Source organism: Micropterus salmoides, unplaced genomic scaffold (genome assembly GCF_014851395.1).
Source record: "Micropterus salmoides isolate LMB-PRFRI ecotype aquatic unplaced genomic scaffold, ASM1485139v1 Ms_hic_scaffold_2, whole genome shotgun sequence".
In the NCBI taxonomy this organism is placed as follows: domain Eukaryota; kingdom Metazoa; phylum Chordata; class Actinopteri; order Centrarchiformes; family Centrarchidae; genus Micropterus; species Micropterus salmoides.
In genome coordinates this window covers 14,438,149-14,465,795 of record NW_024041150.1, presented here as the reverse complement: position 1 = coordinate 14,465,795, position 27,647 = coordinate 14,438,149, and the positions used below count along the sequence as shown (strand labels likewise).

At 51.3% G+C, this 27,647-nt stretch overlaps 32 non-coding genes and 34 pseudogenes across 32 annotated transcripts; all 66 read left to right on the top strand.

Annotated features, from left to right (window-relative positions):
* The first annotated feature begins 124 nt into the window (after positions 1-124).
* On the top strand, positions 125-285 carry LOC119913606. Its single transcript, XR_005446567.1, has one exon. It is a non-coding gene; the product is annotated as a U1 spliceosomal RNA (small nuclear RNA).
* Positions 286-545: 260 nt separating this feature from the next.
* Positions 546-693, top strand: LOC119913767 (annotated as a pseudogene).
* A 251-nt stretch (positions 694-944) lies between these two features.
* On the top strand, positions 945-1,107 carry LOC119913569. The gene has a single exon (XR_005446531.1). It is a non-coding gene; the product is annotated as a U1 spliceosomal RNA (small nuclear RNA).
* A 423-nt stretch (positions 1,108-1,530) lies between these two features.
* Positions 1,531-1,690, top strand: LOC119913581. The gene has a single exon (XR_005446543.1). It is a non-coding gene; the product is annotated as a U1 spliceosomal RNA (small nuclear RNA).
* A 259-nt stretch (positions 1,691-1,949) lies between these two features.
* LOC119913652 lies at positions 1,950-2,096 on the top strand (annotated as a pseudogene).
* A 262-nt stretch (positions 2,097-2,358) lies between these two features.
* On the top strand, positions 2,359-2,509 carry LOC119913756 (annotated as a pseudogene).
* Positions 2,510-2,762: 253 nt separating this feature from the next.
* Positions 2,763-2,923, top strand: LOC119913624. The gene has a single exon (XR_005446584.1). It is a non-coding gene; the product is annotated as a U1 spliceosomal RNA (small nuclear RNA).
* A 264-nt stretch (positions 2,924-3,187) lies between these two features.
* Positions 3,188-3,335, top strand: LOC119913746 (annotated as a pseudogene).
* Positions 3,336-3,601: 266 nt separating this feature from the next.
* Positions 3,602-3,751, top strand: LOC119913713 (annotated as a pseudogene).
* Positions 3,752-4,002: 251 nt separating this feature from the next.
* LOC119913615 lies at positions 4,003-4,163 on the top strand. The gene has a single exon (XR_005446575.1). It is a non-coding gene; the product is annotated as a U1 spliceosomal RNA (small nuclear RNA).
* Positions 4,164-4,424: 261 nt separating this feature from the next.
* On the top strand, positions 4,425-4,574 carry LOC119913648 (annotated as a pseudogene).
* A 263-nt stretch (positions 4,575-4,837) lies between these two features.
* LOC119913657 lies at positions 4,838-4,988 on the top strand (annotated as a pseudogene).
* Positions 4,989-5,238: 250 nt separating this feature from the next.
* LOC119913636 lies at positions 5,239-5,397 on the top strand. Its single transcript, XR_005446595.1, has one exon. It is a non-coding gene; the product is annotated as a U1 spliceosomal RNA (small nuclear RNA).
* A 261-nt stretch (positions 5,398-5,658) lies between these two features.
* Positions 5,659-5,806, top strand: LOC119913744 (annotated as a pseudogene).
* Positions 5,807-6,059: 253 nt separating this feature from the next.
* LOC119913608 lies at positions 6,060-6,220 on the top strand. The gene has a single exon (XR_005446569.1). It is a non-coding gene; the product is annotated as a U1 spliceosomal RNA (small nuclear RNA).
* A 424-nt stretch (positions 6,221-6,644) lies between these two features.
* On the top strand, positions 6,645-6,804 carry LOC119913582. The gene has a single exon (XR_005446544.1). It is a non-coding gene; the product is annotated as a U1 spliceosomal RNA (small nuclear RNA).
* A 263-nt stretch (positions 6,805-7,067) lies between these two features.
* On the top strand, positions 7,068-7,217 carry LOC119913712 (annotated as a pseudogene).
* Positions 7,218-7,480: 263 nt separating this feature from the next.
* Positions 7,481-7,631, top strand: LOC119913709 (annotated as a pseudogene).
* A 250-nt stretch (positions 7,632-7,881) lies between these two features.
* LOC119913510 lies at positions 7,882-8,044 on the top strand. Its single transcript, XR_005446474.1, has one exon. It is a non-coding gene; the product is annotated as a U1 spliceosomal RNA (small nuclear RNA).
* Positions 8,045-8,307: 263 nt separating this feature from the next.
* Positions 8,308-8,456, top strand: LOC119913738 (annotated as a pseudogene).
* A 254-nt stretch (positions 8,457-8,710) lies between these two features.
* LOC119913597 lies at positions 8,711-8,872 on the top strand. Its single transcript, XR_005446558.1, has one exon. It is a non-coding gene; the product is annotated as a U1 spliceosomal RNA (small nuclear RNA).
* Positions 8,873-9,295: 423 nt separating this feature from the next.
* On the top strand, positions 9,296-9,458 carry LOC119913578. The gene has a single exon (XR_005446540.1). It is a non-coding gene; the product is annotated as a U1 spliceosomal RNA (small nuclear RNA).
* Positions 9,459-9,722: 264 nt separating this feature from the next.
* On the top strand, positions 9,723-9,873 carry LOC119913729 (annotated as a pseudogene).
* A 252-nt stretch (positions 9,874-10,125) lies between these two features.
* Positions 10,126-10,289, top strand: LOC119913557. The gene has a single exon (XR_005446520.1). It is a non-coding gene; the product is annotated as a U1 spliceosomal RNA (small nuclear RNA).
* Positions 10,290-10,552: 263 nt separating this feature from the next.
* LOC119913717 lies at positions 10,553-10,701 on the top strand (annotated as a pseudogene).
* A 251-nt stretch (positions 10,702-10,952) lies between these two features.
* Positions 10,953-11,113, top strand: LOC119913599. The gene has a single exon (XR_005446560.1). It is a non-coding gene; the product is annotated as a U1 spliceosomal RNA (small nuclear RNA).
* A 265-nt stretch (positions 11,114-11,378) lies between these two features.
* LOC119913698 lies at positions 11,379-11,529 on the top strand (annotated as a pseudogene).
* A 252-nt stretch (positions 11,530-11,781) lies between these two features.
* LOC119913619 lies at positions 11,782-11,944 on the top strand. Its single transcript, XR_005446579.1, has one exon. It is a non-coding gene; the product is annotated as a U1 spliceosomal RNA (small nuclear RNA).
* Positions 11,945-12,208: 264 nt separating this feature from the next.
* Positions 12,209-12,356, top strand: LOC119913765 (annotated as a pseudogene).
* Positions 12,357-12,447: 91 nt separating this feature from the next.
* On the top strand, positions 12,448-12,598 carry LOC119913711 (annotated as a pseudogene).
* Positions 12,599-12,851: 253 nt separating this feature from the next.
* Positions 12,852-13,014, top strand: LOC119913579. The gene has a single exon (XR_005446541.1). It is a non-coding gene; the product is annotated as a U1 spliceosomal RNA (small nuclear RNA).
* A 264-nt stretch (positions 13,015-13,278) lies between these two features.
* LOC119913697 lies at positions 13,279-13,429 on the top strand (annotated as a pseudogene).
* A 253-nt stretch (positions 13,430-13,682) lies between these two features.
* On the top strand, positions 13,683-13,845 carry LOC119913592. Its single transcript, XR_005446554.1, has one exon. It is a non-coding gene; the product is annotated as a U1 spliceosomal RNA (small nuclear RNA).
* Positions 13,846-14,109: 264 nt separating this feature from the next.
* LOC119913696 lies at positions 14,110-14,260 on the top strand (annotated as a pseudogene).
* Positions 14,261-14,513: 253 nt separating this feature from the next.
* LOC119913540 lies at positions 14,514-14,677 on the top strand. Its single transcript, XR_005446503.1, has one exon. It is a non-coding gene; the product is annotated as a U1 spliceosomal RNA (small nuclear RNA).
* Positions 14,678-14,941: 264 nt separating this feature from the next.
* On the top strand, positions 14,942-15,092 carry LOC119913695 (annotated as a pseudogene).
* A 253-nt stretch (positions 15,093-15,345) lies between these two features.
* LOC119913618 lies at positions 15,346-15,514 on the top strand. Its single transcript, XR_005446578.1, has one exon. It is a non-coding gene; the product is annotated as a U1 spliceosomal RNA (small nuclear RNA).
* Positions 15,515-15,778: 264 nt separating this feature from the next.
* LOC119913728 lies at positions 15,779-15,929 on the top strand (annotated as a pseudogene).
* Positions 15,930-16,181: 252 nt separating this feature from the next.
* Positions 16,182-16,344, top strand: LOC119913580. The gene has a single exon (XR_005446542.1). It is a non-coding gene; the product is annotated as a U1 spliceosomal RNA (small nuclear RNA).
* A 264-nt stretch (positions 16,345-16,608) lies between these two features.
* Positions 16,609-16,759, top strand: LOC119913694 (annotated as a pseudogene).
* A 253-nt stretch (positions 16,760-17,012) lies between these two features.
* On the top strand, positions 17,013-17,176 carry LOC119913537. Its single transcript, XR_005446501.1, has one exon. It is a non-coding gene; the product is annotated as a U1 spliceosomal RNA (small nuclear RNA).
* Positions 17,177-17,441: 265 nt separating this feature from the next.
* LOC119913650 lies at positions 17,442-17,592 on the top strand (annotated as a pseudogene).
* A 265-nt stretch (positions 17,593-17,857) lies between these two features.
* Positions 17,858-18,008, top strand: LOC119913693 (annotated as a pseudogene).
* A 253-nt stretch (positions 18,009-18,261) lies between these two features.
* Positions 18,262-18,425, top strand: LOC119913536. Its single transcript, XR_005446500.1, has one exon. It is a non-coding gene; the product is annotated as a U1 spliceosomal RNA (small nuclear RNA).
* Positions 18,426-18,689: 264 nt separating this feature from the next.
* On the top strand, positions 18,690-18,840 carry LOC119913692 (annotated as a pseudogene).
* A 253-nt stretch (positions 18,841-19,093) lies between these two features.
* On the top strand, positions 19,094-19,257 carry LOC119913535. Its single transcript, XR_005446499.1, has one exon. It is a non-coding gene; the product is annotated as a U1 spliceosomal RNA (small nuclear RNA).
* Positions 19,258-19,522: 265 nt separating this feature from the next.
* On the top strand, positions 19,523-19,673 carry LOC119913690 (annotated as a pseudogene).
* A 253-nt stretch (positions 19,674-19,926) lies between these two features.
* Positions 19,927-20,090, top strand: LOC119913534. The gene has a single exon (XR_005446498.1). It is a non-coding gene; the product is annotated as a U1 spliceosomal RNA (small nuclear RNA).
* A 265-nt stretch (positions 20,091-20,355) lies between these two features.
* Positions 20,356-20,506, top strand: LOC119913689 (annotated as a pseudogene).
* A 251-nt stretch (positions 20,507-20,757) lies between these two features.
* LOC119913629 lies at positions 20,758-20,918 on the top strand. Its single transcript, XR_005446588.1, has one exon. It is a non-coding gene; the product is annotated as a U1 spliceosomal RNA (small nuclear RNA).
* A 253-nt stretch (positions 20,919-21,171) lies between these two features.
* LOC119913533 lies at positions 21,172-21,335 on the top strand. Its single transcript, XR_005446497.1, has one exon. It is a non-coding gene; the product is annotated as a U1 spliceosomal RNA (small nuclear RNA).
* Positions 21,336-21,600: 265 nt separating this feature from the next.
* On the top strand, positions 21,601-21,751 carry LOC119913688 (annotated as a pseudogene).
* A 253-nt stretch (positions 21,752-22,004) lies between these two features.
* On the top strand, positions 22,005-22,168 carry LOC119913532. The gene has a single exon (XR_005446496.1). It is a non-coding gene; the product is annotated as a U1 spliceosomal RNA (small nuclear RNA).
* Positions 22,169-22,433: 265 nt separating this feature from the next.
* On the top strand, positions 22,434-22,584 carry LOC119913687 (annotated as a pseudogene).
* A 253-nt stretch (positions 22,585-22,837) lies between these two features.
* LOC119913531 lies at positions 22,838-23,001 on the top strand. The gene has a single exon (XR_005446495.1). It is a non-coding gene; the product is annotated as a U1 spliceosomal RNA (small nuclear RNA).
* Positions 23,002-23,265: 264 nt separating this feature from the next.
* On the top strand, positions 23,266-23,416 carry LOC119913686 (annotated as a pseudogene).
* A 253-nt stretch (positions 23,417-23,669) lies between these two features.
* On the top strand, positions 23,670-23,833 carry LOC119913530. Its single transcript, XR_005446494.1, has one exon. It is a non-coding gene; the product is annotated as a U1 spliceosomal RNA (small nuclear RNA).
* A 264-nt stretch (positions 23,834-24,097) lies between these two features.
* On the top strand, positions 24,098-24,248 carry LOC119913685 (annotated as a pseudogene).
* Positions 24,249-24,501: 253 nt separating this feature from the next.
* On the top strand, positions 24,502-24,665 carry LOC119913529. Its single transcript, XR_005446493.1, has one exon. It is a non-coding gene; the product is annotated as a U1 spliceosomal RNA (small nuclear RNA).
* A 265-nt stretch (positions 24,666-24,930) lies between these two features.
* On the top strand, positions 24,931-25,081 carry LOC119913684 (annotated as a pseudogene).
* Positions 25,082-25,334: 253 nt separating this feature from the next.
* Positions 25,335-25,498, top strand: LOC119913528. Its single transcript, XR_005446492.1, has one exon. It is a non-coding gene; the product is annotated as a U1 spliceosomal RNA (small nuclear RNA).
* Positions 25,499-25,763: 265 nt separating this feature from the next.
* Positions 25,764-25,914, top strand: LOC119913683 (annotated as a pseudogene).
* Positions 25,915-26,167: 253 nt separating this feature from the next.
* LOC119913526 lies at positions 26,168-26,331 on the top strand. Its single transcript, XR_005446490.1, has one exon. It is a non-coding gene; the product is annotated as a U1 spliceosomal RNA (small nuclear RNA).
* Positions 26,332-26,596: 265 nt separating this feature from the next.
* LOC119913682 lies at positions 26,597-26,747 on the top strand (annotated as a pseudogene).
* A 253-nt stretch (positions 26,748-27,000) lies between these two features.
* On the top strand, positions 27,001-27,164 carry LOC119913525. The gene has a single exon (XR_005446489.1). It is a non-coding gene; the product is annotated as a U1 spliceosomal RNA (small nuclear RNA).
* A 265-nt stretch (positions 27,165-27,429) lies between these two features.
* Positions 27,430-27,570, top strand: LOC119913723 (annotated as a pseudogene).
* The last annotated feature ends 77 nt before the right edge of the window (positions 27,571-27,647 follow it).

Genomic DNA, 27,647 nt, shown 5'->3' with positions numbered 1-27,647 from the left:
TCCGCGGACGTGTTTGCTTTTCAGAGACAGAAAGACTCTGACCTCTGGGATTATGCGTTGTAGGCACCCTCAGCCAGAGTGCTGTGTCTGGGACCGACCACCCTGTCTCTGACACTTTCAACTCATACTTACCTGGCAGGGGAGATACCATGATCAAGAAGGTGGTTCACCCAGGGCGAGGCTTAGCCATTGCACTCGATTGTGCTGACCCCTGCGAATTCCTCAAATTGGAATCTCGACTGCATAATTTGTGGTAGTGGGGGACTGCGTTCGCGCTCTCCCCTGTTATGTGTCAAAGGAAAAGAAAGGAGTCCTGGGCTGCGCGCGCAGTCTGTCAACGTCCAAGTCAGCGTATGCTTGCGGCAGTGTAAATGTTCACGGGCCCCCCGGTTCCTTTGGCAGTTTGCCCAGAGAGTGGCAGCGTGTTGAGTAATGCCCAGGGTCCCGATGGCCGCAAGAAGGGGTGGTCCTTTTAGGTGGGACAAATGAATTGCGTGTTGGCCTCCTGAGATTGTTCTTTCTTTGTGAAGAAATGTCCTCCAGGCATGCTTCCATTGCTAGCATGCTTAGGTTTTAGGCCTTTACGCGGATGTGTTTGCTTTTTCAGAGACAGAAAGACACTGCGAATTCCCCAAATGTGGGCATCTCGACTGCATAATTGTGGTAGTGGGGACTGCGTTCGCGCTCTCCCCTGTTATTATGTCAAAGGAAAAGAAAGGACAAATGAATTGCGTGTTGGCCTCTCTGAGATTGTTCTTTCTTTGTGGAAGAAATGTCCCCAGGCATGCTTCCATTGCTAGCATGCTTGGGTTTTAGGCTTTTCCGCGGACGTGTTTGCTTTTTCAGAGACAGAAAGACTCTGACCTCTGGGATGCGTTGTAGGCACCCTCAGCCAGAGTGCTGTGTCTGGGACCGACCACCCCTGTCTCTGACACTTTCAACTCATACTTACCTGGCAGGGGAGATACCATGATCAAGAAGGTGGTTCACCCAGGGCGAGGCTAGCCATTGCACTCCGGTTGTGCTGACCCCTGCGAATTCCCCAAATGTGGGAATCTCGACTGCATAATTTGTGGTAGTGGGGGACTGCGTTCGCGCTCTCCCCTGTTATTGTGTCAAGGAAAAGAAAGGAGTCCTGGCTGCGCGCGCAGTCTGTCAACGTCCAAGTCAGCGTATGCTTGCGGCAGTGTAAATGTTCACGGGCCCCCCGGTTCCTTTGGCAGTTTGCCCAGAGAGTGGCAGCGTGTTGAGTAATGCCCAGGGTCCCGATGGCCGCAAGAAGGGGGTGTGTCCTTTTAGGTGGGACAAAATGAATTGCGTGTTGGCCTCTCTGAGATTGTTCTTTCTTTGTGCAAGAATGTCCTCCAGGCATGCTTCCATTGCTAGCATGCTTAGGTTTAGGCCTTTACGCGGATGTGTTTGCTTTTTCAGAGACGAAAGACCCTGACCTCTGGGATTATGCGTTGTAGGCACCCTCAGCCAGAGTGCTGTGTCTGGGACCGACCACCCTGTCTCTGACACTTTCAACTCATACTTACCTGGCAGGGGAGATACCATGATCAAGAAGGTGGTTCACCCAGGCGAGGCTTAGCCATTGCACTCCGGTTGTGCTGACCCTGCGAATTCCCCAAATGGGAATCTCGACTGCATAATTTGTGGTAGTGGGGGACTGCGTTCGCGCTCTCCCCTGTTATTGTGTCAAGGAAAAGAAAGGAGTCCTGGGCTGCGCGCGCAGTCTTTCAACGTCCAGTCAGCGTATGGTTTGCGGCAGTGTAAATGTTCACGGCCCCGGTTCCTTTGGCAGTTTGCCCAGAGAGTGGCAGCGTGTTGAGTAATGCCCAGGGTCCCGATGGCCGCAAGAAGGGGTGTGTCCTTTTAGGTGGGACAAAATGAATTGCGTGTTGGCCTCTCTGAGATTGTTTTCTTTGTGCAAGAAATGTCCTCCAGGCATGCTTCCATTGCTAGCTGCTTAGGTTTAGGCCTTTACGAGGTGTGTTTGCTTTTTCAGAGACAGAAAGACATGCGAATTCCCCAAATGTGGGAATCTCGACTGCATAATTTGTGGTAGTGGGGGACTGCGTTCGCGCTCTCCCCTGTTATTGTGTCAAAGGAAAAGAAAGAGTCCTGGGCTGCGTGCGCAGTCTGTCAACGTCCAAGTCAGCGTATGCTTGCGGCAGTGTAAATGTTCACGGGCCCCCCGGTTCCTTTGGCAGTTGCCCAGAGAGTGGCAGCGTGTTGAGTAAGCCCAGGGTCCCGATGGCCGCAAGAAGGGGGTGTGTCCTTTTAGGTGGGACAAAATGAATTGCGTGTTGGCCTCTCTGAGATTGTTCTTTCTTGTGCAAGAAATGTCCTCCAGGCATGCTTCCATTGCTAGCATGCTTAGGTTTTAGGCCTTTACGCGGATGTGTTTTGCTTTTTCAGAGACAGAAAGACACTGCGGAATTCCCCAAATGTGGGCATCTCGACTGCATAATTTGTGGTAGTGGGGACTGCGTTCGCGCTCTCCCCTGTTATTATGTCAAAGGAAAGAAAGGACAAATGAATTGCGTGTTGGCCTCTCTGAGATTGTTCTTTCTTTGTGGAAGAAATGTCCCCCAGGCATGCTTCCATTGCTAGCATGCTTGGGTTTTAGGCTTTTCCGCGGACGTGTTTGCTTTTTCAGAGACAGAAAGACTCTGACCTCTGGGATTATGCGTTGTAGGCACCCTCAGCCAGAGTGCTGTGTCTGGGACCGACCACCCTGTCTCTGACACTTTCAACTCATACTTACCTGGCAAGGAGATACCATGATCAAGAAGGTGGTTCACCCAGGGCGAGGCTTAGCCATTGCACTCCGGTTGTGCTGACCCCTGCGAATTCCCCAAATGTGGGAATCTCGACTGCATAATTTGGTAGTGGGGGACTGCGTTCGCGCTCTCCCCTGTTATTGTGTCAAAGGAAAAGAAAGGAGTCCTGGGCTGCGCGCGCAGTCTGTCAACGTCCAAGTCAGCGTATGCTTGCGGCAGTGTAAATGTTCACGGGCCCCCCGGTTCCTTTGGCAGTTTGCCCAGAGAGTGGCAGCGTGTTGAGTAATGCCCAGGGTCCGATGGCCGCAAGAAGGGGGTGTGTCCTTTTAGGTGGGACAAAATGAATTGCGTGTTGGCCTCTCTGAGATTGTTCTTTCTTTGTGCAGAAATGTCCTCCAGGCATGCTTCCATTGCTAGCATGCTTAGGTTTTAGGCCTTTACGCGGATGTGTTTGCTTTTTCAGAGACAGAAAGACACTGCGAATTCCCCAAATGGGAATCTCGACTGCATAATTTGTGGTATGGGGGACTGCGTTCGCGCTCTCCCCTGTTATTGTGTCAAAGGAAAAGAAAGGAGTCCTGGGCTGCGTGCGCAGTCTGTCAACGTCCAAGTCAGCGTATGCTTGCGGCAGTGTAAATGTTCACGGGCCCCCCGGTTTCCTTTGGCAGTTTGCCCAGAGAGTGGCAGCGTGTGAGTAATGCCCAGGGTCCCGATGGCCGCAAGAAGGGGGTGTGTCCTTTTAGGTGGGACAAAATGAATTGCGTGTTGGCCTCTCTGAGATTGTTCTTTCTTTGTGCAAGAAATGTCCTCCAGGCATGCTTCCATTGCTAGCATGCTTAGGTTTTAGGCCTTTACGCGGATGTGTTTGCTTTTCAGAGACAGAAAGACACTGCGAATTCCCCAAATGTGGGCATCTCGACTGCATAATTTGTGGTAGTGGGGGACTGCGTTCGCGCTCTCCCCTGTTATATGTCAAAGGAAAAGAAAGGACAAATGAATTGCGTGTTGCCTCTCTGAGATTGTTCTTTCTTTGTGGAAGAAATGTCCCCCAGGCATGCTTCCATTGCTAGCATGCTTGGGTTTTAGGCTTTTCCGCGGACGTGTTTGCTTTTTCAGAGACAGAAAGACTCTGACCTCTGGGATTATGCGTTGTAGGCACCCTCAGCCAGAGTGCTGTGTCTGGGACCGACCACCCTGTCTCTGACACTTTCAACTCATACTTACCTGGCAGGGGAGATACCATGATCAAGAAGGTGGTCACCCAGGGCGAGGCTTAGCCATTGCACTCCGGTTGTGCTGACCCCTGCGAATTCCCCAAATGTGGGAATCTCGACTGCAATTTGTGGTAGTGGGGGACTGCGTTCGCGCTCTCCCCTGTTATTGTGTCAAAGGAGAAAGGAGTCCTGGGCTGCGCGCGCAGTCTGTCAACGTCCAAGTCAGCGTATGCTTGCGGCAGTGTAAATGTTCACGGGCCCCCCGGTTCCTTTGGCAGTTTGCCCAGAGATGGCAGCGTGTTGAGTAATGCCCAGGGTCCCGATGGCCGCAAGAAGGGGTGTGTCCTTTTAGGTGGGACAAAATGAATTGCGTGTTGGCCTCTCTGAGATTGTTCTTTCTTTGTGCAAGAAATGTCCTCCAGGCATGCTTCCATTGCTAGCATGCTTAGGTTTAGGCCTTTACGCGGATGTGTTTGCTTTTTCAGAGACAGAAAGACACTGCGAATTCCCCAAATGTGGGAATCTCGACTGCATAATTTGTGGTAGTGGGGGACTGCGTTCGCGCTCTCCCCTGTTATTGTGTCAAAGGAAAAGAAAGGAGTCCTGGGCTGCGTGCGCAGTCTGTCAACGTCCAAGTCAGCGTATGCTTGCGGCAGTGTAAATGTTCACGGGCCCCCCGGTTCCTTTGGCAGTTTGCCCAGAGAGTGCAGCGTGTTGAGTAATGCCCAGGGTCCCGATGGCCGCAAGAAGGGGTGTGTCCTTTTAGGTGGGACAAAATGAATTGCGTGTTGGCCTCTCTGAGATTGTTCTTTCTTTGTGCAAGAAATGTCCTCCGGCATGCTTCCATTGCTAGCATGCTTAGGTTTTAGGCCTTTACGCGGATGTGTTTGCTTTTTCAGAGACAGAAAGACACTGCGAATTCCCCAAATGTGGGCATCTCGACTGCATAATTTGTGGTAGTGGGGGACTGCGTTCGCGCTCTCCCCTGTTATTATGTCAAAGGAAAAGAAAGGACAAATGAATTGCGTGTTGGCCTCTCTGAGATTGTTCTTTCTTTGTGGAAGAAATGTCCCCAGCATGCTTCCATTGCTAGCATGCTTGGGTTTTAGGCTTTCCGCGGACGTGTTTGCTTTTTCAGAGACAGAAAGACTCTGACCTCTGGGATTATGCGTTGTAGGCACCCTCAGCCAGAGTGCTGTGTCTGGGACCGACCACCCTGTCTCTGACACTTTCAACTCATACTTACCTGCAGGGGATACCATGATCAAGAAGGGTTCACCCAGGGCGAGGCTTAGCCATTGCACTCCGGTTGTGCTGACCCCTGCGAATTCCCCAAATGTGGGAATCTCGACTGCATAATTTGTGGTAGTGGGGGACTGCGTTCGCGCTCTCCCTGTTATTGTGTCAAAGGAAAAGAAAGGAGTCCTGGCTGCGCGCGCAGTCTGTCAACGTCCAAGTCAGCGTATGCTTGCGGCAGTGTAAATGTTCACGGCCCCCCGGTTCCTTTGGCAGTTTGCCCAGAGAGTGGCAGCGTGTTGAGTAATGCCCAGGGTCCCGATGGCCGCAAGAAGGGGGTGTGTCCTTTAGGTGGGACAAAATGAATGCGTGTTGGCCTCTCTGAGATTGTTCTTTCTTTGTGCAAGAAATGTCCTCCAGGCATGCTTCCATTGCTAGCATGCTTAGGTTTTAGGCCTTTACGCGGATGTGTTTGCTTTTCAGAGACAGAAAGACACTGCGAATTCCCCAAATGTGGGCATCTCGACTGCATAATTTGTGGTAGTGGGGACTGCGTTCGCGCTCTCCCCTGTTATTATGTCAAAGGAAAAGAAAGGACAAATGAATTGCGTGTTGCCTCTCTGAGATTGTTCTTTCTTTGTGGAAGAAATGTCCCCCAGGCATGCTTCCATTGCTAGCATGCTTGGGTTTTAGGCTTTTCCGCGGACGTGTTTGCTTTTTCAGAGACAGAAAGACTCTGACCTCTGGGATTATGCGTTGTAGGCACTCTCAGCCAGAGTGCTGTGTCTGGGACCGACCACCCTGTCTCTGACACTTTCAACTCATACTACCTGGCAGGGGAGATACCATGATCAAGAAGGTGGTTCACCCAGGGCGAGGCTTAGCCATTGCACTCCGGTTGTGCTGACCCCTGCGAATTCCCCAAATGTGGGAATCTCGACTGCATAATTTGTGGTAGTGGGGGACTGCGTTCGCTCTCCCCTGTTATTGTGTCAAAGGAAAAGAAAGGAGTCCTGGGCTGCGCGCGCAGTCTGTCAACGTCCAAGTCAGCGTATGCTTGCGGCAGTGTAAATGTTCACGGGCCCCCCGTTCCTTTGGCAGTTTGCCAGAGAGTGGCAGCGTGTTGAGTAATGCCCAGGGTCCCGATGGCCGCAAGAAGGGGTGTGTCCTTTTAGGTGGGACAAAATGAATTGCGTGTTGGCCTCTCTGAGATTGTTCTTTCTTTGTGCAAGAAATGTCCTCCAGGCATGCTTCCATTGCTAGCATGCTTAGGTTTTAGGCTTTCCGCGGACGTGTTTGCTTTTTCAGAGACAGAAAGACTCTGACCTCTGGGATTATGCGTTGTAGGCACCCTCAGCCAGAGTGCTGTGTCTGGGACCGACCACCCTGTCTCTGACACTTTCAACTCATACTTACCTGGCAGGGGAGATACCATGATCAAGAAGGTGGTTCACCCAGGGCGAGGCTTAGCCATTGCACTCCGGTTGTGCTGACCCCTGCGAATTCCCCAAATGGGAATCTCGACTGCATAATTTGTGGTAGTGGGGGACTGCGTTCGCGCTCCCCTGTTATTGTGTCAAAGGAAAAGAAAGGAGTCCTGGGCTGCGCGCGCAGTCTGTCAACGTCCAAGTCAGCGTATGCTTGCGGCAGTGTAAATGTTCACGGGCCCCGGTTCCTTTGGCAGTTTGCCCAGAGAGTGGCAGCGTGTTGAGTAATGCCCAGGGTCCCGATGGCCGCAAGAAGGGGGTGTGTCCTTTTAGGTGGGACAAAATGATTGCGTGTTGGCCTCTCTGAGATTGTTCTTTCTTTGTGCAAGAAATGTCCTCCAGGCATGCTTCCATTGCTAGCATGCTTAGTTTTAGGCCTTTACGCGGATGTGTTTGCTTTTTCAGAGACAGAAAGACACTGCGAATTCCCCAAATGTGGGCATCTCGACTGCATAATTTGTGGTAGTGGGGGACTGCGTTCGCGCTCTCCCCTGTTTGTGTCAAAGGAAAAGAAAGGAGTCCTGGGCTGCGTGCGCAGTCTGTCAACGTCCAAGTCAGCGTATGCTTGCGGCAGTGTAAATGTTCACGGGCCCCCCGGTTCCTTTGGCAGTTTGCCCAGAGAGTGGCAGCGTGTTGAGTAATGCCCAGGGTCCCGATGGCCGCAAGAAGGGGGTGTGTCCTTTTGGTGGGACAAAATGAATTGCGTGTTGGCCTCTCTGAGATTGTTCTTTCATTGTGCAAGAAATGTCCTCCAGGCATGCTTCCATTGCTAGCATGCTTAGGTTTTAGGCCTTTACGCGGATGTGTTTGCTTTTTCAGAGACAGAAAGACACTGCGAATTCCCCAAATGTGGGCATCTCGACTGCATAATTTGTGGTAGTGGGGGACTGCGTTCGCGCTCTCCCCTGTTATTATGTCAAAGGAAAAGAAAGGACAAATGAATTGCGTGTTGGCCTCTCTGAGATTGTTCTTTCTTGTGGAAGAAATGTCCCCCAGGCATGCTTCCATTGCTAGCATGCTGGGTTTTAGGCTTTTCCGCGGACGTGTTTGCTTTTTCAGAGACAGAAAGACTCTGACCTCTGGATTATGCGTTGTAGGCACCCTCAGCCAGAGTGCTGTGTCTGGGACCGACCACCCTGTCTCTGACACTTTCAACTCATACTTACCTGGCAGGGGAGATACCATGATCAAGAAGGTGGTTCACCCAGGGCGAGGCTTAGCCATTGCACTCCGGTTGTGCTGACCCCTGCGAATTCCCCAAAGTGGGAATCTCGACTGCATAATTTGTGGTAGTGGGGGACTGCGTTCGCGCTCTCCCCTGTTATTGTGTCAAAGGAAAAGAAAGGAGTCCTGGGCTGCGCGCGCAGTCTGTCAACGTCCAAGTCAGCGTATGCTTGCGGCAGTGTAAATGTTCACGGGCCCCCGGTTCCTTTGGCAGTTTGCCCAGAGAGTGGCAGCGTGTTGAGTAATGCCCAGGGTCCCGATGGCCGCAAGAAGGGGGTGTGTCCTTTAGGTGGGACAAAATGAATTGCGTGTTGGCCTCTCTGAGATTGTTCTTTCTTTGTGCAAGAATGTCCTCCAGGCATGCTTCCATTGCTAGCATGCTTAGGTTTTAGGCCTTTACGCGGATGTGTTTGCTTTTTCAGAGACAGAAAGACACTGCGAATTCCCCAAATGTGGGCATCTCGACTGCATAATTTGTGGTAGTGGGGACTGCGTTCGCGCTCTCCCCTGTTATTATGTCAAAGGAAAAGAAAGGACAAATGAATTGCGTGTTGGCCTCTCTGAGATTGTTCTTTCTTTGTGGAAGAAATGTCCCCCAGGCATGCTTCCATTGCTAGCATGCTTGGGTTTTAGGCTTTTCCGCGGACGTGTTTGCTTTTTCAGAGACAGAAAGACTCTGACCTCTGGGATTATGCGTTGTAGGCACTCTCAGCCAGAGTGCTGTGTCTGGGACCGACCACCCTGTCTCTGACACTTTCAACTCATACTTACCTGGCAGGGAGATACCATGATCAAGAAGGTGGTTCACCCAGGGCGAGGCTTAGCCATTGCACTCCGGTTGTGCTGACCCCTGCGAATTCCCCAAATGTGGAATCTCGACTGCATAATTTGTGGTAGTGGGGGACTGCGTTCGCGCTCTCCCCTGTTATTGTGTCAAAGGAAAAGAAAGGAGTCCTGGGCTGCGCGCGCAGTCTGTCAACGTCCAAGTCAGCGTATGCTTGCGGCAGTGTAAATGTTCACGGGCCCCCGGTTCCTTGGCAGTTTGCCCAAGAGTGGCAGCGTGTTGAGTAATGCCCAGGGTCCCGATGGCCGCAAGAAGGGGGTGTGTCCTTTTAGGTGGGACAAAATGAATTGCGTTGGCCTCTCTGAGATTGTTCTTTCTTTGTGCAAGAAATGTCCTCCAGGCATGCTTCCATTGCTAGCATGCTTAGGTTTTAGGCTTTTCCGCGGACGTGTTTGCTTTTTCAGAGACAGAAAGACTCTGACCTCTGGGATTATGCGTTGTAGGCACCCTCAGCCAGAGTGCTGTGTCTGGGACCGACCACCCTGTCTCTGACACTTTCAACTCATACTTACTGGCAGGGGAGATACCATGATCAAGAAGGTGGTTCACCCAGGGCGAGGCTTAGCCATTGCACTCCGGTTGTGCTGACCCCTGCGAATTCCCCAAATGTGGGAATCTCGACTGCATAATTTGTGGTAGTGGGGGACTGCGTTCGCGCTCTCCCCTGTTATTGTGTCAAAGGAAAAGAAAGGAGTCCTGGGCTGCGCGCGCAGTCTGTCAACGTCCAAGTCAGCGTATGCTTGCGGCAGTGTAAATGTTCACGGGCCCCCGGTTCCTTTGGCAGTTTGCCCAGAGAGTGGCAGCGTGTTGAGTAATGCCCAGGGTCCCGATGGCCGCAAGAGGGGGTGTGTCCTTTTAGGTGGGACAAAATGAATTGCGTGTTGGCCTCTCTGAGATTGTTCTTTCTTTGTGCAAGAAATGTCCTCCAGGCATGCTTCCATTGCTAGCATGCTTAGGTTTTAGGCCTTTACGCGGATGTGTTTGCTTTTTCAGAGACAGAAAGACACTGCGAATTCCCCAAATGTGGGCATCTCGACTGCATAATTTGTGGTAGTGGGGGACTGCGTTCGCGCTCTCCCTGTTATTATGTCAAAGGAAAAGAAAGGACAAATGAATTGCGTGTTGGCCTCTCTGAGATTGTTCTTTCTTTGTGGAAGAAATGTCCCCCAGGCATGCTTCCATTGCTAGCATGCTTGGGTTTTAGGCTTTTCCGCGGACGTGTTTGCTTTTTCAGAGACAGAAAGACTCTGACCTCTGGGATTATGCGTTGTAGGCACCCTCAGCCAGAGTGCTGTGTCTGGGACCGACCACCCTGTCTCTGACACTTTCAACTCATACTTACCTGGCAGGGGAGATGCCATGATCAAGAAGGTGGTTCACCCAGGGCGAGGCTTAGCCATTGCACTCCGGTTGTGCTGACCCCTGCGAATTCCCCAAATGTGGGAATCTCGACTGCATAATTTGTGGTAGTGGGGGACTGCGTTCGCGCTCTCCCCTGTTATTGTGTCAAAGGAAAAGAAAGGAGTCCTGGGCTGCGCGCGCAGTCTTTCAACGTCCAAGTCAGCGTATGGTTGCGGCAGTGTAAATGTTCACGGGCCCCCGGTTCCTTTGGCAGTTTGCCAGAGAGTGGCAGCGTGTTGAGTAATGCCCAGGGTCCCGATGGCCGCAAGAAGGGGGTGTGTCCTTTAGGTGGGACAAAATGAATTGCGTGTTGGCCTCTCTGAGATTGTTCTTTCTTTGTGCAAGAAATGTCCTCCAGGCATGCTTCCATTGCTAGCATGCTTAGGTTTTAGGCCTTTACGCGGATGTTTGCTTTTTCAGAGACAGAAAGACACTGCGAATTCCCCAAATGTGGGCATCTCGACTGCATAATTTGTGGTAGTGGGGGACTGCGTTCGCGCTCTCCCCTGTATTATGTCAAAGGAAAAGAAAGGACAAATGAATTGCGTGTTGGCCTCTCTGAGATTGTTCTTTCCTTGTGGAAGAAATGTCCCCCAGGCATGCTTCCATTGCTAGCATGCTTGGGTTTTAGGCTTTTCCGCGGACGTGTTTGCTTTTCAGAGACAGAAAGACTCTGACCTCTGGGATTATGCGTTGTAGGCACCCTCAGCCAGAGTGCTGTGTCTGGGACCGACCACCCTGTCTCTGACACTTTCAACTCATACTTACCTGGCAGGGGAGATACCATGATCAAGAAGGTGGTTCACCCAGGGCGAGGCTTAGCCATTGCACTCCGGTTGTGCTGACCCTGCGAATTCCCCAAATGTGGGAATCTCGACTGCATAATTTGTGGTAGTGGGGGACTGCGTTCGCGCTCCCCTGTTATTGTGTCAAAGGAAAAGAAAGGAGTCCTGGGCTGCGCGCGCAGTCTGTCAACGTCCAAGTCAGCGTATGCTTGCGGCAGTGTAAATGTTCACGGGCCCCCGGTTCCTTTGGCAGTTTGCCCAGAGAGTGGCAGCGTGTTGAGTAATGCCCAGGGTCCCGATGGCCGCAAGAAGGGGGTGTGTCCTTTTAGGTGGGACAAAATGAATTGCGTGTTGGCCTCTCTGAGATTGTTCTTTCTTTGTGCAAGAAATGTCCTCCAGGCATGCTTCCATTGCTAGCATGCTTAGGTTTTAGGCCTTTACGCGGATGTGTTTGCTTTTTCAGAGACAGAAAGACACTGCGAATTCCCCAAATGTGGGCATCTCGACTGCATAATTTGTGGTAGTGGGGGACTGCGTTCGCGCTCTCCCCTGTTATTATGTCAAAGGAAAAGAAAGGACAAATGAATTGCGTGTTGGCCTCTCTGAGATTGTTCTTTCTTTGTGGAAGAAATGTCCCCAGGCATGCTTCCATTGCTAGCATGCTTGGGTTTTAGGCTTTTCCGCAGACGTGTTTGCTTTTTCAGAGACAGAAAGACTCTGACCTCTGGGATTATGCGTTGTAGGCACCCTCAGCCAGAGTGCTGTGTCTGGGACCGACCACCCTGTCTCTGACACTTTCAACTCATACTTACCTGGCAGGGGAGATACCATGATCAAGAAGGTGGTTCACCCAGGACGAGGCTTAGCCATTGCTCTCCGGTTGTGCTGACCCTGCGAATTCCCCAAATGTGGGAATCTGGACTGCATAATTTGTGGTAGTGGGGGACTGCGTTCGCGCTCTCCCCTGTTATTGTGTCAAAAGAAAAGAAAGGAGTCCTGGGCTGCGTGCGCAGTCTGTCAACGTCCAAGTCAGCGTATGCTTGCGGCAGTGTAAATGTTCACGGGCCCCGGTTCCTTTGGCAGTTTGCCCAGAGAGTGGCAGCGTGTTGAGTAATGCCCAGGGTCCCGATGGCCGCAAGAAGGGGGTGTGTCCTTTTAGGTGGGACAAAATGAATTGCGTGTTGGCCTCTCTGAGATTGTTCTTTCTTTGTGCAAGAAATGTCCTCCAGGCATGCTTCCATTGCTAGCATGCTTAGGTTTAGGCCTTTACGCGGATGTGTTTGCTTTTTCAGAGACAGAAAGACACTGCGAATTCCCAAATGTGGGCATCTCGACTGCATAATTGTGGTAGTGGGGGACTGCGTTCGCGCTCTCCCCTGTTATTATGTCAAAGGAAAAGAAAGGACAAATGAATTGCGTGTTGGCCTCTCTGAGATTGTTCTTTCTTTGTGCAAGAAATGTCCTCCAGGCATGCTTCCATTGCTAGCATGCTTAGGTTTTAGGCCTTTACGCGGACGTGTTTGCTTTTTCAGAGACAGAAAGACACTGCGAATTCCCCAAATGTGGGCATCTCGACTGCATAATTTGTGGTAGTGGGGGACTGCGTTCGCGCTCTCCCCTGTTATTATGTCAAAGGAAAAGAAAGGACAAATGAATTGCGTGTTGGCCTCTCTGAGATTGTTCTTTCTTTGTGGAAGAAATGTCCCCCAGGCATGCTTCCATTGCTAGCATGCTTGGGTTTTAGGCTTTTCCGCGGACGTGTTTGCTTTTTCAGAGACAGAAAGACTCTGACCTCTGGGATTATGCGTTGTAGGCACCCTCAGCCAGAGTGCTGTGTCTGGGACCGACCACCCTGTCTCTGACACTTTCAACTCATACTTACCTGGCAGGGGAGATACCATGATCAAGAAGGTGGTTCACCCAGGGCGAGGCTTAGCCATTGCACTCCGGTTGTGCTGACCCTGCGAATTCCCCAAATGTGGGAATCTCGACTGCATAATTTGTGGTAGTGGGGGACTGCGTTCGCGCTCTCCCTGTTATTGTGTCAAAGGAAAAGAAAGGAGTCCTGGGCTGCGCGCGCAGTCTGTCAACGTCCAAGTCAGCGTATGCTTGCGGCAGTGTAAATGTTCACGGGCCCCCGGTTCCTTTGGCAGTTTGCCCAGAGAGTGGCAGCGTGTTGAGTAATGCCCAGGGTCCCGATGGCCGCAAGAAGGGGGTGTGTCCTTTTAGGTGGGACAAAATGAATTGCGTGTTGGCCTCTCTGAGATTGTTCTTTCTTTGTGCAAGAAATGTCCTCCAGGCATGCTTCCATTGCTAGCATGCTTAGGTTTTAGGCCTTTACGCGGATGTGTTTGCTTTTTCAGAGACAGAAAGACACTGCGAATTCCCCAAATGTGGGCATCTCGACTGCATAATTTGTGGTAGTGGGGGACTGCGTTCGCGCTCTCCCCTGTTATTATGTCAAAGGAAAAGAAAGGACAAATGAATTGCGTGTTGGCCTCTCTGAGATTGTTCTTTCTTTGTGGAAGAAATGTCCCCCAGGCATGCTTCCATTGCTAGCATGCTTGGGTTTTAGGCTTTTCCGCGGACGTGTTTGCTTTTTCAGAGACAGAAAGACTCTGACCTCTGGGATTATGCGTTGTAGGCACCCTCAGCCAGAGTGCTGTGTCTGGGACCGACCACCCTGTCTCTGACACTTTCAACTCATACTTACCTGGCAGGGGAGATGCCATGATCAAGAAGGTGGTTCACCCAGGGCGAGGCTTAGCCATTGCACTCCGGTTGTGCTGACCCTGCGAATTCCCCAAATGTGGGAATCTCGACTGCATAATTTGTGGTAGTGGGGGACTGCGTTCGCGCTCTCCCTGTTATTGTGTCAAAGGAAAAGAAAGGAGTCCTGGGCTGCGCGCGCAGTCTTTCAACGTCCAAGTCAGCGTATGGTTGCGGCAGTGTAAATGTTCACGGGCCCCCGGTTCCTTTGGCAGTTTGCCCAGAGAGTGGCAGCGTGTTGAGTAATGCCCAGGGTCCCGATGGCCGCAAGAAGGGGGTGTGTCCTTTTAGGTGGGACAAAATGAATTGCGTGTTGGCCTCTCTGAGATTGTTCTTTCTTTGTGCAAGAAATGTCCTCCAGGCATGCTTCCATTGCTAGCATGCTTAGGTTTTAGGCCTTTACGCGGATGTGTTTGCTTTTTCAGAGACAGAAAGACACTGCGAATTCCCCAAATGTGGGCATCTCGACTGCATAATTTGTGGTAGTGGGGGACTGCGTTCGCGCTCTCCCCTGTTATTATGTCAAAGGAAAAGAAAGGACAAATGAATTGCGTGTTGGCCTCTCTGAGATTGTTCTTTCTTTGTGGAAGAAATGTCCCCCAGGCATGCTTCCATTGCTAGCATGCTTGGGTTTTAGGCTTTTCCGCGGACGTGTTTGCTTTTTCAGAGACAGAAAGACTCTGACCTCTGGGATTATGCGTTGTAGGCACCCTCAGCCAGAGTGCTGTGTCTGGGACCGACCACCCTGTCTCTGACACTTTCAACTCATACTTACCTGGCAGGGGAGATACCATGATCAAGAAGGTGGTTCACCCAGGGCGAGGCTTAGCCATTGCACTCCGGTTGTGCTGACCCCTGCGAATTCCCCAAATGTGGGAATCTCGACTGCATAATTTGTGGTAGTGGGGGACTGCGTTCGCGCTCTCCCCTGTTATTGTGTCAAAGGAAAAGAAAGGAGTCCTGGGCTGCGCGCGCAGTCTGTCAACGTCCAAGTCAGCGTATGCTTGCGGCAGTGTAAATGTTCACGGCCCCCGGTTCCTTTGGCAGTTTGCCCAGAGAGTGGCAGCGTGTTGAGTAATGCCCAGGGTCCCGATGGCCGCAAGAAGGGGGTGTGTCCTTTTAGGTGGGACAAAATGAATTGCGTGTTGGCCTCTCTGAGATTGTTCTTTCTTTGTGCAAGAAATGTCCTCCAGGCATGCTTCCATTGCTAGCATGCTTAGGTTTTAGGCCTTTACGCGGATGTGTTTGCTTTTTCAGAGACAGAAAGACACTGCGAATTCCCCAAATGTGGGCATCTCGACTGCATAATTTGTGGTAGTGGGGGACTGCGTTCGCGCTCTCCCCTGTTATTATGTCAAAGGAAAAGAAAGGACAAATGAATTGCGTGTTGGCCTCTCTGAGATTGTTCTTTCTTTGTGGAAGAAATGTCCCCCAGGCATGCTTCCATTGCTAGCATGCTTGGGTTTTAGGCTTTTCCGCAGACGTGTTTGCTTTTTCAGAGACAGAAAGACTCTGACCTCTGGGATTATGCGTTGTAGGCACCCTCAGCCAGAGTGCTGTGTCTGGGACCGACCACCCTGTCTCTGACACTTTCAACTCATACTTACCTGGCAGGGGAGATACCATGATCAAGAAGGTGGTTCACCCAGGGCGAGGCTTAGCCATTGCTCTCCGGTTGTGCTGACCCTGCGAATTCCCCAAATGTGGGAATCTCGACTGCATAATTTGTGGTAGTGGGGGACTGCGTTTGCGTTCGCGCTCTCCCCTGTTATTGTGTCAAAGAAAAGAAAGGAGTCCTGGGCTGCGTGCGCAGTCTGTCAACGTCCAAGTCAGCGTATGCTTGCGGCAGTGTAAATGTTCACGGGCCCCCGGTTCCTTTGGCAGTTTGCCCAGAGAGTGGCAGCGTGTTGAGTAATGCCCAGGGTCCCGATGGCCGCAAGAAGGGGGTGTGTCCTTTTAGGTGGGACAAAATGAATTGCGTGTTGGCCTCTCTGAGATTGTTCTTTCTTTGTGCAAGAAATGTCCTCCAGGCATGCTTCCATTGCTAGCATGCTTAGGTTTTAGGCCTTTACGCGGATGTGTTTGCTTTTTCAGAGACAGAAAGACACTGCGAATTCCCCAAATGTGGGCATCTCGACTGCATAATTTGTGGTAGTGGGGGACTGCGTTCGCGCTCTCCCTGTTATTATGTCAAAGGAAAAGAAAGGACAAATGAATTGCGTGTTGGCCTCTCTGAGATTGTTCTTTCTTTGTGGAAGAAATGTCCCCCAGGCATGCTTCCATTGCTAGCATGCTTGGGTTTTAGGCTTTTCCGCGGACGTGTTTGCTTTTTCAGAGACAGAAAGACTCTGACCTCTGGGATTATGCGTTGTAGGCACCCTCAGCCAGAGTGCTGTGTCTGGGACCGACCACCCTGTCTCTGACACTTTCAACTCATACTTACCTGGCAGGGGAGATACCATGATCAAGAAGGTGGTTCACCCAGGGCGAGGCTTAGCCATTGCACTCCGGTTGTGCTGACCCCTGCGAATTCCCCAAATGTGGGAATCTCGACTGCATAATTGTGGTAGTGGGGGACTGCGTTCGCGCTCTCCCCTGTTATTGTGTCAAAGGAAAAGAAAGGAGTCCTGGGCTGCGCGCGCAGTCTGTCAACGTCCAAGTCAGCGTATGCTTGCGGCAGTGTAAATGTTCACGGGCCCCGGTTCCTTTGGCAGTTTGCCCAGAGAGTGGCAGCGTGTTGAGTAATGCCCAGGGTCCCGATGGCCGCAAGAAGGGGGTGTGTCCTTTTAGGTGGGACAAAATGAATTGCGTGTTGGCCTCTCTGAGATTGTTCTTTCTTTGTGCAAGAAATGTCCTCCAGGCATGCTTCCATTGCTAGCATGCTTAGGTTTTAGGCCTTTACGCGGATGTGTTTGCTTTTTCAGAGACAGAAAGACACTGCGAATTCCCCAAATGTGGGCATCTCGACTGCATAATTTGTGGTAGTGGGGGACTGCGTTCGCGCTCTCCCCTGTTATTATGTCAAAGGAAAAGAAAGGACAAATGAATTGCGTGTTGGCCTCTCTGAGATTGTTCTTTCTTTGTGGAAGAAATGTCCCCCAGGCATGCTTCCATTGCTAGCATGCTTGGGTTTTAGGCTTTTCCGCGGACGTGTTTGCTTTTTCAGAGACAGAAAGACTCTGACCTCTGGGATTATGCGTTGTAGGCACCCTCAGCCAGAGTGCTGTGTCTGGGACCGACCACCCTGTCTCTGACACTTTCAACTCATACTTACCTGGCAGGGGAGATACCATGATCAAGAAGGTGGTTCACCCAGGGCGAGGCTTAGCCATTGCACTCCGGTTGTGCTGACCCCTGCGAATTCCCCAAATGTGGGAATCTCGACTGCATAATTTGTGGTAGTGGGGGACTGCGTTCGCGCTCTCCCCTGTTATTGTGTCAAAGGAAAAGAAAGGAGTCCTGGGCTGCGCGCGCAGTCTGTCAACGTCCAAGTCAGCGTATGGTTGCGGCAGTGTAAATGTTCACGGGCCCCCGGTTCCTTTGGCAGTTTGCCCAGAGAGTGGCAGCGTGTTGAGTAATGCCCAGGGTCCCGATGGCCGCAAGAAGGGGGTGTGTCCTTTTAGGTGGGACAAAATGAATTGCGTGTTGGCCTCTCTGAGATTGTTCTTTCTTTGTGCAAGAAATGTCCTCCAGGCATGCTTCCATTGCTAGCATGCTTAGGTTTTAGGCCTTTACGCGGATGTGTTTGCTTTTTCAGAGACAGAAAGACACTGCGAATTCCCCAAATGTGGGAATCTCGACTGCATAATTTGTGGTAGTGGGGGACTGCGTTCGCGCTCTCCCCTGTTATTGTGTCAAAGGAAAAGAAAGGAGTCCTGGGCTGCGTGCGCAGTCTGTCAACGTCCAAGTCAGCGTATGCTTGCGGCAGTGTAAATGTTCACGGGCCCCCGGTTCCTTTGGCAGTTTGCCCAGAGAGTGGCAGCGTGTTGAGTAATGCCCAGGGTCCCGATGGCCGCAAGAAGGGGGTGTGTCCTTTTAGGTGGGACAAAATGAATTGCGTGTTGGCCTCTCTGAGATTGTTCTTTCTTTGTGCAAGAAATGTCCTCCAGGCATGCTTCCATTGCTAGCATGCTTAGGTTTTAGGCCTTTACGCGGATGTGTTTGCTTTTTCAGAGACAGAAAGACACTGCGAATTCCCCAAATGTGGGCATCTCGACTGCATAATTTGTGGTAGTGGGGGACTGCGTTCGCGCTCTCCCCTGTTATTATGTCAAAGGAAAAGAAAGGACAAATGAATTGCGTGTTGGCCTCTCTGAGATTGTTCTTTCTTTGTGGAAGAAATGTCCCCCAGGCATGCTTCCATTGCTAGCATGCTTGGGTTTTAGGCTTTTCCGCGGACGTGTTTGCTTTTTCAGAGACAGAAAGACTCTGACCTCTGGGATTATGCGTTGTAGGCACCCTCAGCCAGAGTGCTGTGTCTGGGACCGACCACCCTGTCTCTGACACTTTCAACTCATACTTACCTGGCAGGGGAGATACCATGATCAAGAAGGTGGTTCACCCAGGGCGAGGCTTAGCCATTGCACTCCGGTTGTGCTGACCCCTGCGAATTCCCCAAATGTGGGAATCTCGACTGCATAATTTGTGGTAGTGGGGGACTGCGTTCGCGCTCTCCCCTGTTATTGTGTCAAAGGAAAAGAAAGGAGTCCTGGGCTGCGTGCGCAGTCTGTCAACGTCCAAGTCAGCGTATGCTTGCGGCAGTGTAAATGTTCACGGGCCCCCGGTTCCTTTGGCAGTTTGCCCAGAGAGTGGCAGCGTGTTGAGTAATGCCCAGGGTCCCGATGGCCGCAAGAAGGGGGTGTGTCCTTTTAGGTGGGACAAATGAATTGCGTGTTGGCCTCTCTGAGATTGTTCTTTCTTTGTGCAAGAAATGTCCTCCAGGCATGCTTCCATTGCTAGCATGCTTAGGTTTTAGGCCTTTACGCGGATGTGTTTGCTTTTTCAGAGACAGAAAGACACTGCGAATTCCCCAAATGTGGGCATCTCGACTGCATAATTTGTGGTAGTGGGGGACTGCGTTCGCGCTCTCCCCTGTTATTATGTCAAAGGAAAAGAAAGGACAAATGAATTGCGTGTTGGCCTCTCTGAGATTGTTCTTTCTTTGTGGAAGAAATGTCCCCCAGGCATGCTTCCATTGCTAGCATGCTTGGGTTTTAGGCTTTTCCGCGGACGTGTTTGCTTTTTCAGAGACAGAAAGACTCTGACCTCTGGGATTATGCGTTGTAGGCACCCTCAGCCAGAGTGCTGTGTCTGGGACCGACCACCCTGTCTCTGACACTTTCAACTCATACTTACCTGGCAGGGGAGATACCATGATCAAGAAGGTGGTTCACCCAGGGCGAGGCTTAGCCATTGCACTCCGGTTGTGCTGACCCCTGCGAATTCCCCAAATGTGGGAATCTCGACTGCATAATTTGTGGTAGTGGGGGACTGCGTTCGCGCTCTCCCCTGTTATTGTGTCAAAGGAAAAGAAAGGAGTCCTGGGCTGCGCGCGCAGTCTGTCAACGTCCAAGTCAGCGTATGCTTGCGGCAGTGTAAATGTTCACGGGCCCCCGGTTCCTTTGGCAGTTTGCCCAGAGAGTGGCAGCGTGTTGAGTAATGCCCAGGGTCCCGATGGCCGCAAGAAGGGGGTGTGTCCTTTTAGGTGGGACAAAATGAATTGCGTGTTGGCCTCTCTGAGATTGTTCTTTCTTTGTGCAAGAAATGTCCTCCAGGCATGCTTCCATTGCTAGCATGCTTAGGTTTTAGGCCTTTACGCGGATGTGTTTGCTTTTTCAGAGACAGAAAGACACTGCGAATTCCCCAAATGTGGGCATCTCGACTGCATAATTTGTGGTAGTGGGGGACTGCGTTCGCGCTCTCCCCTGTTATTATGTCAAAGGAAAAGAAAGGACAAATGAATTGCGTGTTGGCCTCTCTGAGATTGTTCTTTCTTTGTGGAAGAAATGTCCCCCAGGCATGCTTCCATTGCTAGCATGCTTGGGTTTTAGGCTTTTCCGCGGACGTGTTTGCTTTTTCAGAGACAGAAAGACTCTGACCTCTGGGATTATGCGTTGTAGGCACCCTCAGCCAGAGTGCTGTGTCTGGGACCGACCACCCTGTCTCTGACACTTTCAACTCATACTTACCTGGCAGGGGAGATACCATGATCAAGAAGGTGGTTCACCCAGGGCGAGGCTTAGCCATTGCACTCCGGTTGTGCTGACCCCTGCGAATTCCCCAAATGTGGGAATCTCGACTGCATAATTTGTGGTAGTGGGGGACTGCGTTCGCGCTCTCCCCTGTTATTGTGTCAAAGGAAAAGAAAGGAGTCCTGGGCTGCGCGCGCAGTCTGTCAACGTCCAAGTCAGCGTATGCTTGCGGCAGTGTAAATGTTCACGGGCCCCCGGTTCCTTTGGCAGTTTGCCCAGAGAGTGGCAGCGTGTTGAGTAATGCCCAGGGTCCCGATGGCCGCAAGAAGGGGGTGTGTCCTTTTAGGTGGGACAAAATGAATTGCGTGTTGGCCTCTCTGAGATTGTTCTTTCTTTGTGCAAGAAATGTCCTCCAGGCATGCTTCCATTGCTAGCATGCTTAGGTTTTAGGCCTTTACGCGGATGTGTTTGCTTTTTCAGAGACAGAAAGACACTGCGAATTCCCCAAATGTGGGCATCTCGACTGCATAATTTGTGGTAGTGGGGGACTGCGTTCGCGCTCTCCCCTGTTATTATGTCAAAGGAAAAGAAAGGACAAATGAATTGCGTGTTGGCCTCTCTGAATTGTTCTTTCTTTGTGGAAGAAATTCCCCCAGGCATGCTTCCATTGCTAGCATGCTTGGGTTTTAGGCTTTTCCACGGACGTGTTTGCTTTTTCAGAGACAGAAAGACTCTGACCTCTGGGATTATTCGTTGTAGGCACCCTCAGCCAGAGTGCTGTGTCTGGGACCGACCACCCTGTCTCTGACACTTTCAACTCATACTTACCTGGCAGGGAGATACCTGATCAAGAAGGTGGTTCACCCAGGGCGAGGCTTAGCCATTGCACTCCGGTTGTGCTGACCCTGCGAATTCCCCAAATGTGGGAATCTCGACTGCATAATTTGTGGTAGTGGGGGACTGCGTTCGCGCTCTCCCCTGTTATTATGTCAAAGGAAAAGAAAGGACAAATGAATTGCGTGTTGGCCTCTCTGAGATTGTTCTTTCTTTGTGGAAGAAATGTCCCCCAGGCATGCTTCCATTGCTAGCATGCTTGGGTTTTAGGCTTTTCCGCGGACGTGTTTGCTTTTTCAGAGACAGAAAGACTCTGACCTCTGGGATTATGCGTTGTAGGCACCCTCAGCCAGAGTGCTGTGTCTGGGACCGACCACCCTGTCTCTGACACTTTCAACTCATACTTACCTGGCAGGGGAGATACCATGATCAAGAAGGTGGTTCACCCAGGGCGAGGCTTAGCCATTGCACTCCGGTTGTGCTGACCCCTGCGAATTCCCCAAATGTGGGAATCTCGACTGCATAATTTGTGGTAGTGGGGGACTGCGTTCGCGCTCTCCCCTGTTATTGTGTCAAAGGAAAAGAAAGGAGTCCTGGGCTGCGCGCGCAGTCTGTCAACGTCCAAGTCAGCGTATGCTTGCGGCAGTGTAAATGTTCACGGGCCCCCGGTTCCTTTGGCAGTTTGCCCAGAGAGTGGCAGCGTGTTGAGTAATGCCCAGGGTCCCGATGGCCGCAAGAAGGGGGTGTGTCCTTTTAGGTGGGACAAAATGAATTGCGTGTTGGCCTCTCTGAGATTGTTCTTTCTTTGTGCAAGAAATGTCCTCCAGGCATGCTTCCATTGCTAGCATGCTTAGGTTTTAGGCCTTTACGCGGATGTGTTTGCTTTTTCAGAGACAGAAAGACACTGCGAATTCCCCAAATGTGGGCATCTCGACTGCATAATTTGTGGTAGTGGGGGACTGCGTTCGCGCTCTCCCCTGTTATTATGTCAAAGGAAAAGAAAGGACAAATGAATTGCGTGTTGGCCTCTCTGAGATTGTTCTTTCTTTGTGGAAGAAATGTCCCCCAGGCATGCTTCCATTGCTAGCATGCTTGGGTTTTAGGCTTTTCCGCGGACGTGTTTGCTTTTTCAGAGACAGAAAGACTCTGACCTCTGGGATTATGCGTTGTAGGCACCCTCAGCCAGAGTGCTGTGTCTGGGACCGACCACCCTGTCTCTGACACTTTCAACTCATACTTACCTGGCAGGGGAGATACCATGATCAAGAAGGTGGTTCACCCAGGGCGAGGCTTAGCCATTGCACTCCGGTTGTGCTGACCCCTGCGAATTCCCCAAATGTGGGAATCTCGACTGCATAATTTGTGGTAGTGGGGGACTGCGTTCGCGCTCTCCCCTGTTATTGTGTCAAAGGAAAAGAAAGGAGTCCTGGGCTGCGCGCGCAGTCTGTCAACGTCCAAGTCAGCGTATGCTTGCGGCAGTGTAAATGTTCACGGGCCCCCGGTTCCTTTGGCAGTTTGCCCAGAGAGTGGCAGCGTGTTGAGTAATGCCCAGGGTCCCGATGGCCGCAAGAAGGGGGTGTGTCCTTTTAGGTGGGACAAAATGAATTGCGTGTTGGCCTCTCTGAGATTGTTCTTTCTTTGTGCAAGAAATGTCCTCCAGGCATGCTTCCATTGCTAGCATGCTTAGGTTTTAGGCCTTTACGCGGATGTGTTTGCTTTTTCAGAGACAGAAAGACACTGCGAATTCCCCAAATGTGGGCATCTCGACTGCATAATTTGTGGTAGTGGGGGACTGCGTTCGCGCTCTCCCCTGTTATTATGTCAAAGGAAAAGAAAGGACAAATGAATTGCGTGTTGGCCTCTCTGAGATTGTTCTTTCTTTGTGGAAGAAATGTCCCCCAGGCATGCTTCCATTGCTAGCATGCTTGGGTTTTAGGCTTTTCCGCGGACGTGTTTGCTTTTTCAGAGACAGAAAGACTCTGACCTCTGGGATTATGCGTTGTAGGCACCCTCAGCCAGAGTGCTGTGTCTGGGACCGACCACCCTGTCTCTGACACTTTCAACTCATACTTACCTGGCAGGGGAGATACCATGATCAAGAAGGTGGTTCACCCAGGGCGAGGCTTAGCCATTGCACTCCGGTTGTGCTGACCCCTGCGAATTCCCCAAATGTGGGAATCTCGACTGCATAATTTGTGGTAGTGGGGGACTGCGTTCGCGCTCTCCCCTGTTATTGTGTCAAAGGAAAAGAAAGGAGTCCTGGGCTGCGCGCGCAGTCTGTCAACGTCCAAGTCAGCGTATGCTTGCGGCAGTGTAAATGTTCACGGGCCCCCGGTTCCTTTGGCAGTTTGCCCAGAGAGTGGCAGCGTGTTGAGTAATGCCCAGGGTCCCGATGGCCGCAAGAAGGGGTGTGTCCTTTTAGGTGGGACAAAATGAATTGCGTGTTGGCCTCTCTGAGATTGTTCTTTCTTTGTGCAAGAAATGTCCTCCAGGCATGCTTCCATTGCTAGCATGCTTAGGTTTTAGGCCTTTACGCGGATGTGTTTGCTTTTTCAGAGACAGAAAGACACTGCGAATTCCCCAAATGTGGGCATCTCGACTGCATAATTTGTGGTAGTGGGGGACTGCGTTCGCGCTCTCCCCTGTTATTATGTCAAAGGAAAAGAAAGGACAAATGAATTGCGTGTTGGCCTCTCTGAGATTGTTCTTTCTTTGTGGAAGAAATGTCCCCCAGGCATGCTTCCATTGCTAGCATGCTTGGGTTTTAGGCTTTTCCGCGGACGTGTTTGCTTTTTCAGAGACAGAAAGACTCTGACCTCTGGGATTATGCGTTGTAGGCACCCTCAGCCAGAGTGCTGTGTCTGGGACCGACCACCCTGTCTCTGACACTTTCAACTCATACTTACCTGGCAGGGGAGATACCATGATCAAGAAGGTGGTTCACCCAGGGCGAGGCTTAGCCATTGCACTCCGGTTGTGCTGACCCCTGCGAATTCCCCAAATGTGGGAATCTCGACTGCATAATTTGTGGTAGTGGGGGACTGCGTTCGCGCTCTCCCCTGTTATTGTGTCAAAGGAAAAGAAAGGAGTCCTGGGCTGCGCGCGCAGTCTGTCAACGTCCAAGTCAGCGTATGCTTGCGGCAGTGTAAATGTTCACGGGCCCCCGGTTCCTTTGGCAGTTTGCCCAGAGAGTGGCAGCGTGTTGAGTAATGCCCAGGGTCCCGATGGCCGCAAGAAGGGGTGTGTCCTTTTAGGTGGGACAAAATGAATTGCGTGTTGGCCTCTCTGAGATTGTTCTTTCTTTGTGCAAGAAATGTCCTCCAGGCATGCTTCCATTGCTAGCATGCTTAGGTTTTAGGCCTTTACGCGGATGTGTTTGCTTTTTCAGAGACAGAAAGACACTGCGAATTCCCCAAATGTGGGCATCTCGACTGCATAATTTGTGGTAGTGGGGGACTGCGTTCGCGCTCTCCCCTGTTATTATGTCAAAGGAAAAGAAAGGACAAATGAATTGCGTGTTGGCCTCTCTGAGATTGTTCTTTCTTTGTGGAAGAAATGTCCCCCAGGCATGCTTCCATTGCTAGCATGCTTGGGTTTTAGGCTTTTCCGCGGACGTGTTTGCTTTTTCAGAGACAGAAAGACTCTGACCTCTGGGATTATGCGTTGTAGGCACCCTCAGCCAGAGTGCTGTGTCTGGGACCGACCACCCTGTCTCTGACACTTTCAACTCATACTTACCTGGCAGGGGAGATACCATGATCAAGAAGGTGGTTCACCCAGGGCGAGGCTTAGCCATTGCACTCCGGTTGTGCTGACCCCTGCGAATTCCCCAAATGTGGGAATCTCGACTGCATAATTTGTGGTAGTGGGGGACTGCGTTCGCGCTCTCCCCTGTTATTGTGTCAAAGGAAAAGAAAGGAGTCCTGGGCTGCGCGCGCAGTCTGTCAACGTCCAAGTCAGCGTATGCTTGCGGCAGTGTAAATGTTCACGGGCCCCCGGTTCCTTTGGCAGTTTGCCCAGAGAGTGGCAGCGTGTTGAGTAATGCCCAGGGTCCCGATGGCCGCAAGAAGGGGGTGTGTCCTTTTAGGTGGGACAAAATGAATTGCGTGTTGGCCTCTCTGAGATTGTTCTTTCTTTGTGCAAGAAATGTCCTCCAGGCATGCTTCCATTGCTAGCATGCTTAGGTTTTAGGCCTTTACGCGGATGTGTTTGCTTTTTCAGAGACAGAAAGACACTGCGAATTCCCCAAATGTGGGCATCTCGACTGCATAATTTGTGGTAGTGGGGGACTGCGTTCGCGCTCTCCCCTGTTATTATGTCAAAGGAAAAGAAAGGACAAATGAATTGCGTGTTGGCCTCTCTGAGATTGTTCTTTCTTTGTGGAAGAAATGTCCCCCAGGCATGCTTCCATTGCTAGCATGCTTGGGTTTTAGGCTTTTCCGCGGACGTGTTTGCTTTTTCAGAGACAGAAAGACTCTGACCTCTGGGATTATGCGTTGTAGGCACCCTCAGCCAGAGTGCTGTGTCTGGGACCGACCACCCTGTCTCTGACACTTTCAACTCATACTTACCTGGCAGGGGAGATACCATGATCAAGAAGGTGGTTCACCCAGGGCGAGGCTTAGCCATTGCACTCCGGTTGTGCTGACCCCTGCGAATTCCCCAAATGTGGGAATCTCGACTGCATAATTTGTGGTAGTGGGGGACTGCGTTCGCGCTCTCCCCTGTTATTGTGTCAAAGGAAAAGAAAGGAGTCCTGGGCTGCGCGCGCAGTCTGTCAACGTCCAAGTCAGCGTATGCTTGCGGCAGTGTAAATGTTCACGGGCCCCCGGTTCCTTTGGCAGTTTGCCCAGAGAGTGGCAGCGTGTTGAGTAATGCCCAGGGTCCCGATGGCCGCAAGAAGGGGGTGTGTCCTTTTAGGTGGGACAAAATGAATTGCGTGTTGGCCTCTCTGAGATTGTTCTTTCTTTGTGCAAGAAATGTCCTCCAGGCATGCTTCCATTGCTAGCATGCTTAGGTTTTAGGCCTTTACGCGGATGTGTTTGCTTTTTCAGAGACAGAAAGACACTGCGAATTCCCCAAATGTGGGCATCTCGACTGCATAATTTGTGGTAGTGGGGGACTGCGTTCGCGCTCTCCCCTGTTATTATGTCAAAGGAAAAGAAAGGACAAATGAATTGCGTGTTGGCCTCTCTGAGATTGTTCTTTCTTTGTGGAAGAAATGTCCCCCAGGCATGCTTCCATTGCTAGCATGCTTGGGTTTTAGGCTTTTCCGCGGACGTGTTTGCTTTTTCAGAGACAGAAAGACTCTGACCTCTGGGATTATGCGTTGTAGGCACCCTCAGCCAGAGTGCTGTGTCTGGGACCGACCACCCTGTCTCTGACACTTTCAACTCATACTTACCTGGCAGGGGAGATACCATGATCAAGAAGGTGGTTCACCCAGGGCGAGGCTTAGCCATTGCACTCCGGTTGTGCTGACCCCTGCGAATTCCCCAAATGTGGGAATCTCGACTGCATAATTTGTGGTAGTGGGGGACTGCGTTCGCGCTCTCCCCTGTTATTGTGTCAAAGGAAAAGAAAGGAGTCCTGGGCTGCGCGCGCAGTCTGTCAACGTCCAAGTCAGCGTATGCTTGCGGCAGTGTAAATGTTCACGGGCCCCCGGTTCCTTTGGCAGTTTGCCCAGAGAGTGGCAGCGTGTTGAGTAATGCCCAGGGTCCCGATGGCCGCAAGAAGGGGGTGTGTCCTTTTAGGTGGGACAAAATGAATTGCGTGTTGGCCTCTCTGAGATTGTTCTTTCTTTGTGCAAGAAATGTCCTCCAGGCATGCTTCCATTGCTAGCATGCTTAGGTTTTAGGCCTTTACGCGGATGTGTTTGCTTTTTCAGAGACAGAAAGACACTGCGAATTCCCCAAATGTGGGCATCTCGACTGCATAATTTGTGGTAGTGGGGGACTGCGTTCGCGCTCTCCCCTGTTATTATGTCAAAGGAAAAGAAAGGACAAATGAATTGCGTGTTGGCCTCTCTGAGATTGTTCTTTCTTTGTGGAAGAAATGTCCCCCAGGCATGCTTCCATTGCTAGCATGCTTGGGTTTTAGGCTTTTCCGCGGACGTGTTTGCTTTTTCAGAGACAGAAAGACTCTGACCTCTGGGATTATGCGTTGTAGGCACCCTCAGCCAGAGTGCTGTGTCTGGGACCGACCACCCTGTCTCTGACACTTTCAACTCATACTTACCTGGCAGGGGAGATACCATGATCAAGAAGGTGGTTCACCCAGGGCGAGGCTTAGCCATTGCACTCCGGTTGTGCTGACCCCTGCGAATTCCCCAAATGTGGGAATCTCGACTGCATAATTTGTGGTAGTGGGGGACTGCGTTCGCGCTCTCCCCTGTTATTGTGTCAAAGGAAAAGAAAGGAGTCCTGGGCTGCGCGCGCAGTCTGTCAACGTCCAAGTCAGCGTATGCTTGCGGCAGTGTAAATGTTCACGGGCCCCCGGTTCCTTTGGCAGTTTGCCCAGAGAGTGGCAGCGTGTTGAGTAATGCCCAGGGTCCCGATGGCCGCAAGAAGGGGGTGTGTCCTTTTAGGTGGGACAAAATGAATTGCGTGTTGGCCTCTCTGAGATTGTTCTTTCTTTGTGCAAGAAATGTCCTCCAGGCATGCTTCCATTGCTAGCATGCTTAGGTTTTAGGCCTTTACGCGGTTTTTCAGAGACAGAAAGACACTGCGAATTCCCCAAATGTGGGCATCTCGACTGCATAATTTGTGGTAGTGGGGGACTGCGTTCGCGCTCTCCCCTGTTATTATGTCAAAGGAAAAGAAAGGACAAATGAATTGCGTGTTGGCCTCTCTGAGATTGTTCTTTCTTTGTGGAAGA